Raw genomic sequence first — 15,462 nt, forward strand, 5'->3', positions numbered from 1 at the left:
TTCTTACAACAAGAAGAAACGGCCAGAAAAATTGCAAATCAACAACTATCCTTGACCACATCAAAGAACTGAGATTAAAAGAAACCTGGAGAGAGAGACATTATCTATAAAGACACAGCTCAAGCCTTACTAGAGCACAAAACATTAAATTGCTAGGAACACTTAAATGGTTAGTTTTGATGAGTGGCTAGCGGCCAAATGTGAACCAGTGTGAGAATGATAAACTCCTGGGCCCACCGTCCTGCATGGCGAGACCCACATTTTCATGAACTTTAACTTTTGAACCACGCCACACACACACATCATTTACTCGTGATGAAGACCTGAAAAAGATCCCTTTGTGGTTCTGTCAGAGAGAGGGCAAAAGTAATCACTGTGAAATGTGCCCAAAGATTCCTCTAAAACAAAGGCCTTCTCTCTAGGGGAAAAGAGTACCAGAGGCTTAGCCCCAGCTCAAAGCACATTCCTCCAACTCCAGCTCCCACTAGGCATTCCTATCTCACTAAGGGGTTCAGAGCTTCAAGGAAATAGATTGGGAACATGGTAGCCAGGAAGGAGAGTAAGGGGCAGAGGGAAAGTACAGCTACATCACAGCAGAAGAACTTGTGAAGGGCGCAGCTTCAAGACACAGGCCCAAGAAAAGGCAGATTCGAGCAGAAGAGTAAAGGCTACTCCTCATCCACCTAACCTCTATCGACTGAAACAAACAAACAAACAAAACCCACACAACATAAAATTCGTGAGTCGAGTTTGTTCAGTGTCTTACTGAGGACTATAGCCCAGGAGACAGCCTTTCGGACAGCTTTGAGAAACTGTCCCCAAGATGTAAGGGGGGAGGTCAGTATATACGTGATTTTGGCAAAGGGGGTACGTGCGACCAAGCACACATCTCCGTAGAAGTTTGCTGCCTAGTCACAAGGAACAGATAGCTTGGTTACTGGTTTTAGTGCTTTTCTAGTATGAGAAGATGCAAGAATCCAGGGTCAGAAAAAATTTCTGCTAAAAATATCTAGCTATCTGAATGCCTGTTCTGCCAGTTTTTTCAGAGCACAGAGTGCCTCATTCCTCATCTCCACCCTGAAATCCTTTCGGGGTGTGTTAAAGGTCAAAGAGGGCAATGTCTAATGGCTCAAATCCTTGTACAGTTAGATGGCGAGAGACATTCTTTAAGTGGCACCTCCACACCAACAGGGCTCCAGTATAATTACAGCGGATTATGGCTTAAAGCAATGCAAGACACAGACTGTCTCTGAGGTGATATACTTGGGAAAGCCCAAAGTCAAGAGGCAAAGACAAGAACAAGAACAACAGAAGAATTTTAAACCTCTGATACTTAGAGCTACAACAAAAATTAAGCATAGTCCAACTCCTAGCCATACTAACATAAATCCTCACACTAAAAGTCCATTCACCTTGATTTCTATTAGCCAAGATACATGATGTCTGGCTTTCAATAAAAAGGACAAGGCATACCAAAAGACAAGAAAAAACAGTCTGAAGAAACAAAGCAATAATCAAAATCAGACTCAGATATGACATAGATGTGGAAATATCCAGACAATTCATTTTAAATAACTATGATTATTATGTTAAGGGCTCTAGTGGGAAAAAGTACACAATGTGCAAGAAGAGAAGGGTAATGTAAGCAGTGAGACAGAAATGCTAAGAAAGAATCTAAAGGAATCTCTAGAAATCAAAAATGATAATAAAAACGAAAAATGCTTTTGATGTGCTCATCAGTAGACTCAAAACAGGTGAGGAAAGAATCAGTGAGCATGAAAATAAGTCAATAGAGATTTCTCATTCTGAAACTCAAAGACCAAAAAGAAAGAAAAAAGCAGAATAGAATATACAAGAACTGTGAGAAAATTTCAAAAGGTGTAACATATGATCACTGGACTACCAGGAGAAAACAGAAGAAATATTTGAAGCAGTAACTGAGAACTTTCCAACGTTAATGACACACACCAAATAAAATATTTTCTTATTCTTATTCTTTACTGCTGTAAAATATAACTTTTTGTTTCAAATAATAATAGCAAAAATGTACTGGGTGATTGTAGTGTATGGAAAATGAAATAAAGGACAGCAACATCACAAGAAATAAGAAGAAGGAATTGGGAATACTCTCTTACAAGATCCTGCACTACGTGTAAATTGGCATAGTGTTAGTTGAACTTGGCTAAGTTAAAAACGTATATCATAAACTTCAGGACAGCCGCTAAATATTTTCAAAGGAAGTGTAATGGATGCTCTAAGAAAAGAGATAAAATTACATAAAATGCTTCATTAAAACCAGAGAAGGCAGAAAAAAGAGGGAGAAAAATAAACAACAAACAGAAAGCCGTTATAAACATCAACAGTCACATTTATGTGAATGGTCTAAATATGTCAATTAAAACACAGAAATTTTTCATAGTAAATTTTTTAAAACTTTTTTGTAACATCTTTTTTGGAGTATAATTGCTTTACATTGTTGTGTTACTTGCTGCTGTATAACAAAGTGAATCAGCTATATGTATACATATATTCCCTATAACCCCCCGTCTTGCATCTCCCTCCCACCCTCCTTAACCCCCCACCAGAGCACAGAGCACCAAGCAGATCTCCCTGTGCCATGCGGCTGCTTCCCACTAGCTATCTAGTTCACATCTGGTAGTGTATATGTATGTACATGTCACTCTCTCACTTTGTCCCAGCTTACCACTGCCCCCCTCCCCGTGTCCTCAAGTCCCTTCTCTACATCTGCATATTCCTGTTGTGCTCCTAGGTCCTTCAGAACGTTTTTTTTTTTTTTTTTTAGACTCCATATATATGTGTTAGCATATGGTATTTGTTTTTCTCTTTCTGACTTACTGCACTCTGTATGACAGACTCCAGGTCCACCCACCTCACTACAAATAACTCAATTTCATTTCTTTTTATGGCTGAGTAATATTTCATTGTATATATGTGCCACATCTTCTTTATCCATTCATCTGGCGATGGACACTTAGATTGCTTCCATGTCCTGGCTATATTGTAAATAGTGCTGCAATGAACATTGTGGTACATGACTCTTTTTGAATTATGGTTTTCTCAGGGTATATGTCCAGTAGTGGTATTGCTGGGTTATATGGTAGTTCTATTTTTAGTTTTATAAGGAACCTCCATACTGTTCTCCATAGTGGCTGTCTCAATTTACATTCCCACTAATAGTGCAAGAGGGTTCCCTTTTCTCCACACCCTCTCCAGCATTTATTGTTTGTAGATTTTTTGATGATGGCCATTCTGACTGGTGTGAGGTGATACCTCATTGTATTTTGCTTTGCATTTCTCTAATGATTAGTGATGTTGAACATCCCGTCATGTGTTTGTTGGCAACCTATATCTTCTTTGGAGAATTGTCTATTTAGGTCTTCTGCCCATTTTTGGATTGGGTCGTTTGTTTTTTTGATATTGAGCTGCATGAGCTACTTGTACATTTTGGAGATTAATACTTTGTCAGTTGCTTCATTTGCAAATATTTTCTCCCATTCTGAGGGTTGTCTTTTTGTCTTGTGTATGGTTTGCTTTGCTTTGCAAAAGCTTTGAAGTTTCATAAGGTCCCATTTGTTTATTTTTGTTTTTAGTTCCATTTCTCTAGGAGGTGGGTCGAAAAGGATCTTGCTGTGATTTATGTCTTAGAGTGTTCTGCCTATGTTTTCCTCTAAGAGTTTTATAGTGTTTGGCCTTACATTTAGGTCTTTAACCCATTTTGAGTCTATTTTTGTGTATGGTGTTAGGGAGCATTCTAATTTCATTCTTTTACATGTAGCTGTCCAGTTTTCCCAGCACCACTTATTGAAGATGCTGTCTTTTCTCCATTGTATATTCTTGTCTCCTTTACCAAAGATAAGGTGACCATATGGGTGTGGGTTTATCTCTGGGCTTTCTATCCTGTTCCATTGATCTATATTTCTGGTTTTATGCAGTACCATAGTGTCTTGATTACTGTAGCTTTGTAGTATAGCCTGAAGTCAGGGAGTCCGATTCCTCCAGCTCTGCTTTTCTTTCTCAAGATTGCTTTGGCTATTCGGGATCTTTTGTGTTTCCATACAAATTGTGATATTTTTTGTTGTAGTTCTGTGAAAAATGCCATTGGTAGTTGGATAGGGATTGCATTGAATCTGTAGATTGCTTTGGGTAGTACAGTCATTTTCACAATATTGATGGTTGCAATCCAAGAACATGGTATATCTCTCCATCTGTTTGTATCATCTTTAATTTCTTTCATCAGTGTGTTATAGTTTTCTTCCTACAGGTCTTTTGTCTCCTTAGGTAGGTTTATTCCTAGGTATTTTATTCTTTTTGTTGCAATGGTAAATGGGAGTGTTTCCTTAATTTCTCTCTCAGATTTTTCATCACTAGTTAGAGATTTCTGTGCATTAATTTTGTATCCTGCTACTTTACCAAATTCATTGATTACCTCTAGTAGTTCACAGGAAATTTTTGAAAAGGAAAACCAAGACCGACTATCTGTTTTCTATAAGAAACCCACTATAAAAATAAAAACCTTAAAAGCTTAAAAATAAAAGGATGGATAAAGACATGTCATGCTAATACTGATCAAAAGAAAGCTAGAGTAACCATATTAACTTCAAGCAAAGCAGACTTTAGGACAAGAAAAATTCTAAGGGATAAAAAAGTATTTTATAATGATTCAAAGGTCAATTCTCTAAGAAGACATAAAAATCCTAAATATATATGCCCCTAACAACAGAGCATCAAAATACCTGGGGAGGGGGCGAACCTTAGAACTGAAAGAAGAAGCAGACAATTCCACTATTATACTGGAAGATTTCAGCATCCCTCTTTCAGTAATTGATAGATCCAGCAGGCAATAAAGTCAGTAAAGACAGTTACCTAAACAGCATCATTACTCAACTTGATCTAATTGATATTTATAGGATGCCTCCTCCAACAGAAGAATACACATTCTTGAGATCACATAAAACATACATGGAAACTTCCCTGGTTGTCCATTGGTTAAGAATCCACACTCCCAATTCAGGGGGCCCAGGTTTGATCCCTGGTAGGGGAGCTAGATCACGCACACTGCAACTAAAGATCCTGCATGCCGCAACTAAGACCCAGCACAGCCAAATAAATAAATAAATATTTAAATATATATATATATATATATATATATATATATATATATATATATGAAAATAGACCACATTCTAGGCCATAATACACATCATACACATCTTACCATACTTAAGAAAACAGAAATCATACAAAGTATGTTCTCAGACCACATGAAATTAAACTAGAAATCAATAATAGAAAGATAGCTGGAAAATCTTCAGATAGAGATTAAACAAAACACTTCTAAGTGACACATGGATCAAAGAATTCTCAAGAGAAATGAACAATTCTTTGAACTGAATGAAAATGAAACTACAACTTATCAAAATGCATGGGATGGGGCTTCCCTGGTGGCGCAGTGGTTGAGAGTCCGCCTGCCGATGCAGGGGACATGGGTTCGTGCCCCGGTCCGGGAAGATCCCACATGCTGCGGAGCGGCTGGGCCCGTGAGCCATGGCCACTGAGCCTGCGCGTCCGGAGCCTGTGCTCCGCAACGGGAGAGGCCACAACAGTGAGAGGCCCGCGTACCACAAAACAAAACAAAACAAAACAAACAAACAAAAAATGCATGGGATGTAGTGAAAGCAGTACCTAGAGGGAAATTTATAGCATTAAAAGCATATATTAGAAAAAAATTCTAAAATCAATTAGTTAAGCTTTCACTGTAGGAAGCTAGAGAAAATAGAGCAATTTAAGCCTAAAGCAAGCAGAAGAAAATAAATAGTAAAAATTAGAGCAGAAATCAGTGAATTTGAAAATAGGAAAATAATAAAGAAAATCAACAAAACCAGAAGCTGATCTTTTTAAAAGATCAATAAAATTGATAAATCCCTAGCCAGGCTAATCAAGAAAAAAAGAGACAAAAATTACAAGTATCAGAAATGAAACAGGAGTTGTCCTTATGGAGCCCATAGACATTTAAAGGATAAAAAGGAATAGTATAAAAACCCCACACCCAGAAAAATTGATAACTTAGATGGAATGGACAAATGTCTTGAAAGACACAAATTACGAAAATTCACACAAAGAGAAATACGTAAGTGAAATAGGCCTACATCTACTAAAGGAACTGAATAAATAATAACTTTCTAAAAAATGAAGTACCAGGCCCAGAACATATCACTGGTGAATTCTACCAAATACTAAGGAAGAAAGAATACCAATTCTCCACAATCTCTTCCAGAAAAAAAGAAGAACAGAGAACACTTCCTAACTCATTCTATGAGGCCAGCATTACCCTGATACCAAAACTGGGTAAAAACATTATCAGAAAGGAAAACCACAGGTCAATCTCTCTCATGAACACAGACACAAAAGTCCTCAACAAAATATTAGCAAATTAAACCCAGCAATGCATAAAAAATATTATGTATGCAGGATGGTTCAACACTGGAAAACAAATGTAAGCCACCTTATCAACAGGTTAAGAAAAAACTATTTGATTCTATCTACTGACACAGAAAAAATCATTTGACAAAATCTAACACCCACTCATGTTTAAAAAAAAGAAAGTCTCAGCAAACTAGGAATAAAGAGGAACTTCCCCGACTTGATGAAGATTATCTACAAAAAGCCTATAGTTAATATCATACCTAATGATGTAAGACCAGATCCTTTCTTCCCCAAGATCAGGAACAAAGCAAGGCTGTCCTATGTCACTAATCCTATTCATTATCATACTGTAAGTCCTATAATGCAATAAGGCTAGAAAAGAATAAAATGTACACAAAATGAGAAGGAATAAACACACTACCTTTGTTCATAGATGACATGATTGCATAGGTAGAAAATCTCAAGGAATCAACAAAATATTCTTGGAACTAATAAGCAAGCATAACAAAGTCACAGAACACAAGGTTAGTATAGAAGTCAGTTGCTTCCCTATATACCAGGAATGAAAAAGTAGAGTTCAAAAAAATGTTATATGGCATTCACAATGGCACTCCAAAAGATGTAACAGTTAGGTATAAATCTAATTGAATATGTTTGGGATCTATAAACAGAAAACCACAAAACTCTGATGAAAGATGTCAAGGAAGATCTAAGCAAATAAATATTTCATGTTCATAGAATGGAAGTTTCAATATTGTTAAAATATCAATTCTTCCCAACTTGGCCTATAAATACAACACAACAAACTAATTCTAAAGTCATCAACAAACTGAGTCTAAAGTGTATATGGAAAGGCAAAAGACCTAGAATAGCCAACACGATACTAAAGTAGAACAAAATTGGAGGCCTGATACTATGCAGTTTCAAGACTTGCTAATAAAGCTAAAGAAATCAAGACAGCATGTCATTGAGGAAAGAATAGACATATAAATCCATGTAATAAAATAGAGAGCCCAGAAATAAACCTACACATGTGTCATCAACTGATCTTTGATAAATGAGCAAATGCAAATGGAGAAAGAAGTCTTTTCAACAAACAGTGCTGAAAAAATCAAATGTCCATATGCAAAAATAAATGAACCTACACACAGACCATACATCTTTCACAAAAATTAACTCCAAATAGAGCATTTGGCACAAAACTACACAACTTCTAGAAGAAAACATAGGAGATAATCTAGTTGACCTTTGGTTTGGTGGTGAGTTTTTAGATAGAATACAAAAGCATGATACACCAAAAAGAAATTGATAAATTGGACTTTATTAAAATTTTAAAACTTCTACAAAAGACACTCTTGAGAGCATCAAAAGACAAGCAACACTCTAGGGAAACATACTGGCAAAGCAAAAACATGGTAAAGGACTTGTATTCAAAATATCCAAAGCAATCTTAAAGCTCGATGGTAAGAAAGCAAGCAGCCCAGTTAAAAACAGGCAAAAGATCTGAGCAGACAATTTACCAGAGAATATGTACTTCTAACAAATAAGCATGTGAAAGATGTTTACCGTCATTTGTCATTAGAGAATTGCAAATTAAAACGAGATACCACTACATGCCTATTAGAATGGTTAAAATCCAAAACACTGACAACACCAAATGCTGGCAAGGATACCAAGCAACAGGAACTCTCTTCCATTGTTAGTGGGAATGCAAAAATGGAATATCCATCTTGGAAGAAAGTTTGGCAGTTTCTAAAAAAGTGAAACATAGTCTTATCATACAACCTAAGAACCATACTCCTAGGTATTTACTCAACTGATTGAAAACTTAAGTCCACACAAAAGCCTATACATTAATGCTTACAGCATCTTTAGTCATAACCACCCAAAACTGGAAGCAACTAACATGCCCTTCAATAGGTGAATGGATAAAGAAACTGTGGTATGTTCAAACAATGGAATACTACTAAGTGCTAGAAAGGAATGAGCTAACAAGCCAAGAAAAGATATGGATGAATCTTAAATACATATTGCTAAGTGAAGAAATGAGTCTTAAAATGTCACATACTATATGATTCCAATTACACAACATTATGGAAAAGACAAAACTACAGGGATGATAAAAACATTGGTGATAGCTGGGGCTCCAGGGAAGTTGTAGGAGGCATAAAACCTGCAGCAGGGGGATTTTTTAGGGTGGTGAAAGTATTCCATGTGATACTGTAAAGATGGATACGTGATACTATGCGTTTGTCAAACCCATGGATTTGGGTTTTACATCAAAAAGACTGAGACTTATTGTACGAAAATTCTTTTTAAAACATCATTTAGGAGGTCAGGGGATCCCAGGATGGAATGCAGAATGTGACAAAAGAATTGAACTGCGTTGCAAATGTATGAAACAACCTCACTCGAAGCAGTGTGAAGGTAGATGCTGACCTAAGTAACATTAGAAAAGACCTAAGGCGAGTATGGTGGTATGGGTTAATAACTCTGATACTGCTATATACATATGCTGGAGCTGGTCAATTAAGTAAATGAACGGCAAATGGAGAAAACCAAGTTTTTTACTCTTGGATTGGGAGGTTACAGGTAAGCAAGGGCAGGTGGCTAATGACAGTTAGAGACTAGAGTACGGACTCATATTTAGCTTAATATAGACAGAGATGATTACTTACAAAAATGTTTAGGGATATGTGTATACACACCGGTTACTATACACATGTATTTCCTTGCTCTACCAGCTGGGAGGACCCAGAAGCAACAATGCCTCGGTAGCAACAAGCACATTGTGCACCCAGATCTTGGCTCCTAATTTGTCTCCAATAAAAGAAACCAGGGGTCCTTGGAAAATAGCTGATTCTAAGACTGGGGAAAGAAATATAAAAGATAAGCCTGGAATTTCTTGTAGTCCCAGAAAGTAAAGATGTGTTCCCAAAAATGTATGGACACCAGTGGGGGGAGAGCGGGGGTGGTGTTGGGATGAACTGGGAGATTGGGATTGACATATATACACTAATATGTATAAAATAGATAACTAGGGGCTTCCCTGGTGGCGCAGTGCTTGAGAGTCCGCCTGCCGATGCAGGAGACGCGGGTTCGTGCCCCGTTTCGGGAAGATCCCACGTGCCGCGGAGCGGCTGGGCCCGTGAGCCGTGGCCGCTGGGCCTGCGCGTCCGGAGCCTGTGCTCCGCAAATGGGAGAGGCCATGACAGTGAGAGGCCCGCATAACGCAAGAAAAAAAAAAAAATAGATAACTAATAAGAACCTGCTATATAGCACAGGGAACTTCACTGTACAGTAGAAACTAACACAACATTGTGAAAAACTATACCCCAAATAAAAAAATAATAAAATAAAAAATAAAAGGGGGGAAAACCCCACAATGACAAGGATATGTCAAATGGACACAGGAGCCAACTGAAAGGCTTCCAGTGGCCAAAGCTGGAACAATTTCAGCAAGAAAACAAATAAAAGAACATTGGATCATAGCCTGAAGTATAAAATAAATACACATGAGTTCATACTGATACAAAAAAATGATTGAATAAATAAATTATTGGGGGAGAAGAGACAAAACTCCCACGCAGAAGAATTTCAAATAATTTATATAGATACTCCACCCTCAAGAAGGTGGAGCATGGATTGTGCATGGGGACCTCCTTCTAACAGTTACAGTAAGAAAAGAGCCTGGGTGTGGAGAGTAATTTACGTTTTTTATAGCAGAAACTTGACAAACTCTACCTCAGTCTGGTTATCAACGTTAACACCAACACTGACAAGTCATACTATTAACATAAACCCTTGATGTGGTGTGATGACAATGGCACATTACCTCTGTGGTCCTCCACCTAAAAACCCATAACCTCGGTCTAGTCATGGGAAAAGCATCAGACAAATCCCAACTAAGGGGCATATTCTACAAAGTACACACACACAACTAGCACTCTTCTGAACTGTCAAAGTCATCAGAAACAAAGCAAGTCTGAAAAACTGTCACATACAAGAGGAGCCCAAGGAGACATGACAACTAAATGTAATATGGCGTCTTGGATGGGATCCTGGACCAGAAGAAAGAAAGTCAGGAAAAAACTAAGGAAATTTGAATAAAACAGGGACTTTGGTTAATAATAATGTATCAATATTGGTTCATTAATTATGACAAATGTACCATATTAAAGTAAGATGTTAATAACAGAGGAAATGAGCGTGAAGTATATGGGAACTCCTCTATTGTTTCATAAATTTTCTGCAAATCTAAAACCATTCTAAAATTAAAAGTTTATGTTAGGGCTTCCCTGGTGGCGCAGTGCTTGAGAGTCCGCCTGCCGATGCAGGAGACGCGGGTTCGTGCCCCGTTTCGGGAAGATCCCACATGCCGCGGAGCGGCTGGGCCCGTGAGCCATGGCCGCTGAGCCTGCGCGTCCGGAGCCTGTGCTCCGCAAATGGGAGAGGCCACAACAGTGAGAGGCCCGCATAACGAAAAAAAAAAAAAAAAAAAAAAAAAGTTTATGTTAAAAATCAGTTGGATACAACAACAAGCATTTATTTTTCTTCTGCTTCAGGCTGCATGTTGGCTGAGTTTGGCTCCAGAATTTGGGCAGAGTTCAGAGTTTCCCTATGTTTCCACATTCTCCTTGGACCAGGGGCTACTGCAGCATGTTCCTTTCATGGTGACTGGCGGATGTGCAAGAGGCCAAATATATAAGCACACCAAAGATCTCTGCTCATGTCGTGTCAGCTACCATTCAACTGGCCCAGAGCAAGTCACGTGGTCAAGCCCAACATCAGTGGGGAGGTAGGTATATTTCACCATTTCTACATGCCAAGGGGTAAGAGGGAGATCTGAAGAATTCAGGACAATTATCTTTATCCAACCTACAACAGTCTTTCTATTTGGTATTGAATCAGTTAGGATGGTTGGTTGCAAGCAACAGAATCAATTTTTATTAGCTTAAACAAAGAAAGAATTTACTGGAATTATGTACTAGTTCACAGAAGCAAACTCTGAAGAATAAAGATTCAGAAATATGTAGGAACCAGGGAAACTGCAGGAATCTAGGTAACAGAAACTAGGGGTTTCTAGCTCATTGGAGCTCTGCCACCCAAACAAGAGAGCACCTATCATTTCTTCCTCTTGTATCACTATATTCTAAATTCAAATTCCCAGAAGAAAGAGCACAATTAGTTGGTTTAGGTCAATGTTTCCCCCAATACTAGGATCCTAGAACGAGAATGAGGAAAAATAATGCATTTGTGGAATAAATTCTGCCTGATTATGGTGTATTACTATCTTAATATACTGTGGAACTCTCTTAGCTAATATTTTATTTAGAACTGTTTATATATACGTACTAGAGAACTTTCTGTAGTTTTCTTTTTGTGTGTTCTATCTTTTGTTTCTGGAAACAGTGTTACCATGTTTCTCTTTTTAAAAAGAGTATGGATCCATGTCCCTATTTATTTTCACTCCAACAGCTTAAATTGACTAGGAATTATGTTCCTTAAAGTTCAAGAAGAATCTGTCCATGAAACCATCTGGACCTGGTGACATTTTTAAAATACGTATTTTCTACTTCTTCTTCAGTCAATTTTAGAAATTCACATTCTCCTGATGAAACATGCATTTTATCCATGTTTTTAAGTTTATTTTCACTGGCTATTTTCTCTTGTAACCTTTTAACTGCTGTTTTGGTTAGACTACTTTTCTACCATTTATCTTTTTTTCATCTCTGATTTATGTATTTGTTTTCTCTCTCACTTTTTTCCCTTGATTTTATTAGCTTTGAATTATTTCTTCATTAGTTTTTAAAGAATCAATTGTCAGATGTATCATAACCAAAAAGGACATATACTGTATAGCACTGGGAACTCTGCTCAATATGCTGTTATAACCTAAATGGGAAAAGAATCTGAAAAAAAATAGATACATGTGTATGTATAACTGAATCACTTTGCTGTAGACCTGAAACTAACACAACATTCTTAATCAACTATACTCCAATATAAAATTTAAATTAAAAAAAATTTTTTTATTGGAGTATAATTGCTTTACAATGTTGTGTTCATTTCTGCTATACAATGAAGTGAATCAGCTATATGTATACCGATATCCCCTCCCTCTTGGGCCTCCCTTCCACCCACACCCCATCCCACCCATCTAGGTCGTCACAAGGCACTGAACTAAGCTTCCTGTATTTTATAGCATGTTCCCACTAGCTATCTATTTTACGCAGTAGTGTATACATGTCGATCCTAATCTCCCAATTCGTTCCACCCTTCCCTTCCCCCACAGTGTCCAGATGTCTGTTCTCTATGTCTGCATCTCTATTCCTGCCCTGCAAATAGGTTCATCTGTACCATTTTTATAGATTCCACATATATGCATTAATATACAATATCTGTTTTTCTCTTTCTGGCTTACTTCACTCTGCATGACAGACTCTAGGTCCATCCGCATCTCTACAAATGACCCAATTTCGTTCCTTTTTGTGGCTGAGTAGTATTCCATTGTATATATGTACCACACCTTCTTTATCCATTCATCTGTTGTTGGACATTTAGGTTGTTTCTATGTCCTGGCTATTGTAAACACTGCTGCAATGAACCCTGGGGTACATATGTCCTTTTGAATAATGGTTTCCTCAGGGTATATGCCCAGTAGTGGGATTGCTGGGTCGTATGGTAGTTCTATTTTTAGTTTTTTATGGAACCTCCATACTGTTCTCCACAGTGGCTCTATCAATTTACATTCCCACCAACAGTGCAAGAGGGTCCCCCTTTCTCCACACCCCCTCCAGCATTTATTGTTTGTAGATATTTTGATGATGGCCATTCTGACTGGTATGAGGTGATAACTCATTGTAGTTTTGCTAATTTCTCTAATAATTAGTGATGTTGAGTATCCTTTCTTGTGTCCCTTGGCCATCTGTATGCCCTTCTTGAAGAGGTGTCTATTTAAGTCTTCTACCTATTTTTTGATTGCGTTGTTTGTTTTTTTGATATTGAGATGCATGAACTGCTTGTATATTTTGGAGATTAATCCTTTGTCAGTTGCTTCATTTGCAAATATTTTCTCCCATTCTGAGGGTTGTCTTTTCGTCTTGTTTATGGTTTCCTTTGTTGTGCAAAAGCTTTTAAGTTTCACTAGGTCCCATTTGTTTATTTTTTTAATTTATTTTCATTACTCTAGGAGGTGGGTCAAAAAAGATCTTGCTGTGGTTTATGTCAAAGACTGTTCTTCCTACATTTTCCTTGAAGAGTTTTATAGTGTTCGGCCTTACATTTAGGTCTCTAATCCATTTGGAGTTTATTTTTGTGTATGGTGTTAGGGAGTGTTCTAATTTCATTCTTTTACATGTAGCTGTCCAGTTTTCCCAGCACCACTTATTGAAGAGGCTGTCTTTTCTCCACTGTATGTCCTTGACTCCGTTGTCGTAAATTAGGTGACCATAGGTGCGTGGGTTTATCTCTGGGCTTTCTATCCTGTACCATTGAGCTACATTTCTGTTTCTGTGCCAGTACCATATTGTCTTGATTACTGTAGCTTTGTAGTATAGTTTGAAGTCAGAGAGCCTGATTCCTCCAACTCCGTTTTTCTTTCTCAAGATTGCTTTGGCTATTCGGGGTCTTCTGTGTTTCCATACAAATTGTAACGTTTTTTGTTCTAATTCTGTGAAAAATGCCATTGGTAGTTTGAGAGGTATTGCATTGAATCTGTAGATTGCTTTGGGTAGTATAGTCATTTTCACAATATTGATTCTTCCAATCCAAGAACATGGTATATTTCTCTATCTGTTTATATCATCTTTGATTTCTTTCATCAGTGTCTTATAGTTTTCTGAGTACAGGTCTTTTGCCTCCTTAGGTAGGTTTATTCCTAGGTATTTTATTCTTTTTGTTGCAATGGTGAATGGGATTGTTTCCTTAATTTCTCTTTCTGATCTTTCATTGTTAGTGTATAGGAATGCAAGAGATTTCTGTGCATTAATTTTGTATCCTGTAACTTTACCAGATTCACTGATTAGCTCTAGTAATTTTCTGGTGGCATAGAATTTTCTATGTATAGTATTATGTCATCTGCAAACAGTGACAGTTTTACTTCTTCTTTTCTAATTTCTATTCCTTTTATTTCTTTTTCTTCTCTGATTGCCATGGCTAGGACTTACAAAGCTATGTGGAATAAGAGTGGCGAAAGTGGACATCCTTGTCTTGTTCCTGATCTTAGTGGAAATGCTTTCAGTTTTTCACCATTGAGAATGAGGTTTGCTGTAGGTTTGTCATGTATGGCCTTTACTATGTTGGGGTAGGTTCCCTCTATGTCCATTTTCTGGAGAGTTTTTATCATAAATCGGTGTTGAATTTTGTCAAAAGCTTTTTCTGCATCTACTGAGATAATCATATGGTTTTCATTCCTTAATTTGTTAATATGATGTATTAAAATAAAACTTTAAAATAAATAAATGCAAAAAATAACAAAAATAAAATAAAATTTAAAATTTTCAGATGTACCAATTCTACCTTTTTTCTTTCTTCTAATTAATTAATTACATAATAATTAATTAATAACAAGTAATTAGTATATATAAAATGCATATTTATGCTTGTGTTAGGTTTTTGTTAGACTTATGTTAACTCCTTGCAGTGAATATTGAATTCTTTTTTCTCATTCAATTAGCACGATATTTAAGGTTATGAATTTTCGACTCAATACAACTTTGGCTACATCCCATTATTTTTTATATGAGGCTTTTCCACTATCTATATTTTCTAAATACTCAGCATATGTAGTTTTGACTTTTCTCTTTGACAAGGAATTAACCAATAAAGACATTTATAATTTGTAATTGGTAAAGATTCTGCTTATCTATTTACACCTCAATTAATTAATTATTTCTAGGTTTGTCAGAAAATATGGCTCAACTTATTTCTACTTTGGGGACTTTATTGAGAGTCTCTGTGTGGCCAGATATGACAGTCAATATTTCTACATCTTTCTTAGGGTACTTAATTACTTCA

The sequence above is a fragment of the Lipotes vexillifer genome, unplaced genomic scaffold, assembly GCF_000442215.2.
Source record: "Lipotes vexillifer unplaced genomic scaffold, Lipotes_vexillifer_v1.1 scaffold1105, whole genome shotgun sequence".
In the NCBI taxonomy this organism is placed as follows: domain Eukaryota; kingdom Metazoa; phylum Chordata; class Mammalia; order Artiodactyla; family Lipotidae; genus Lipotes; species Lipotes vexillifer.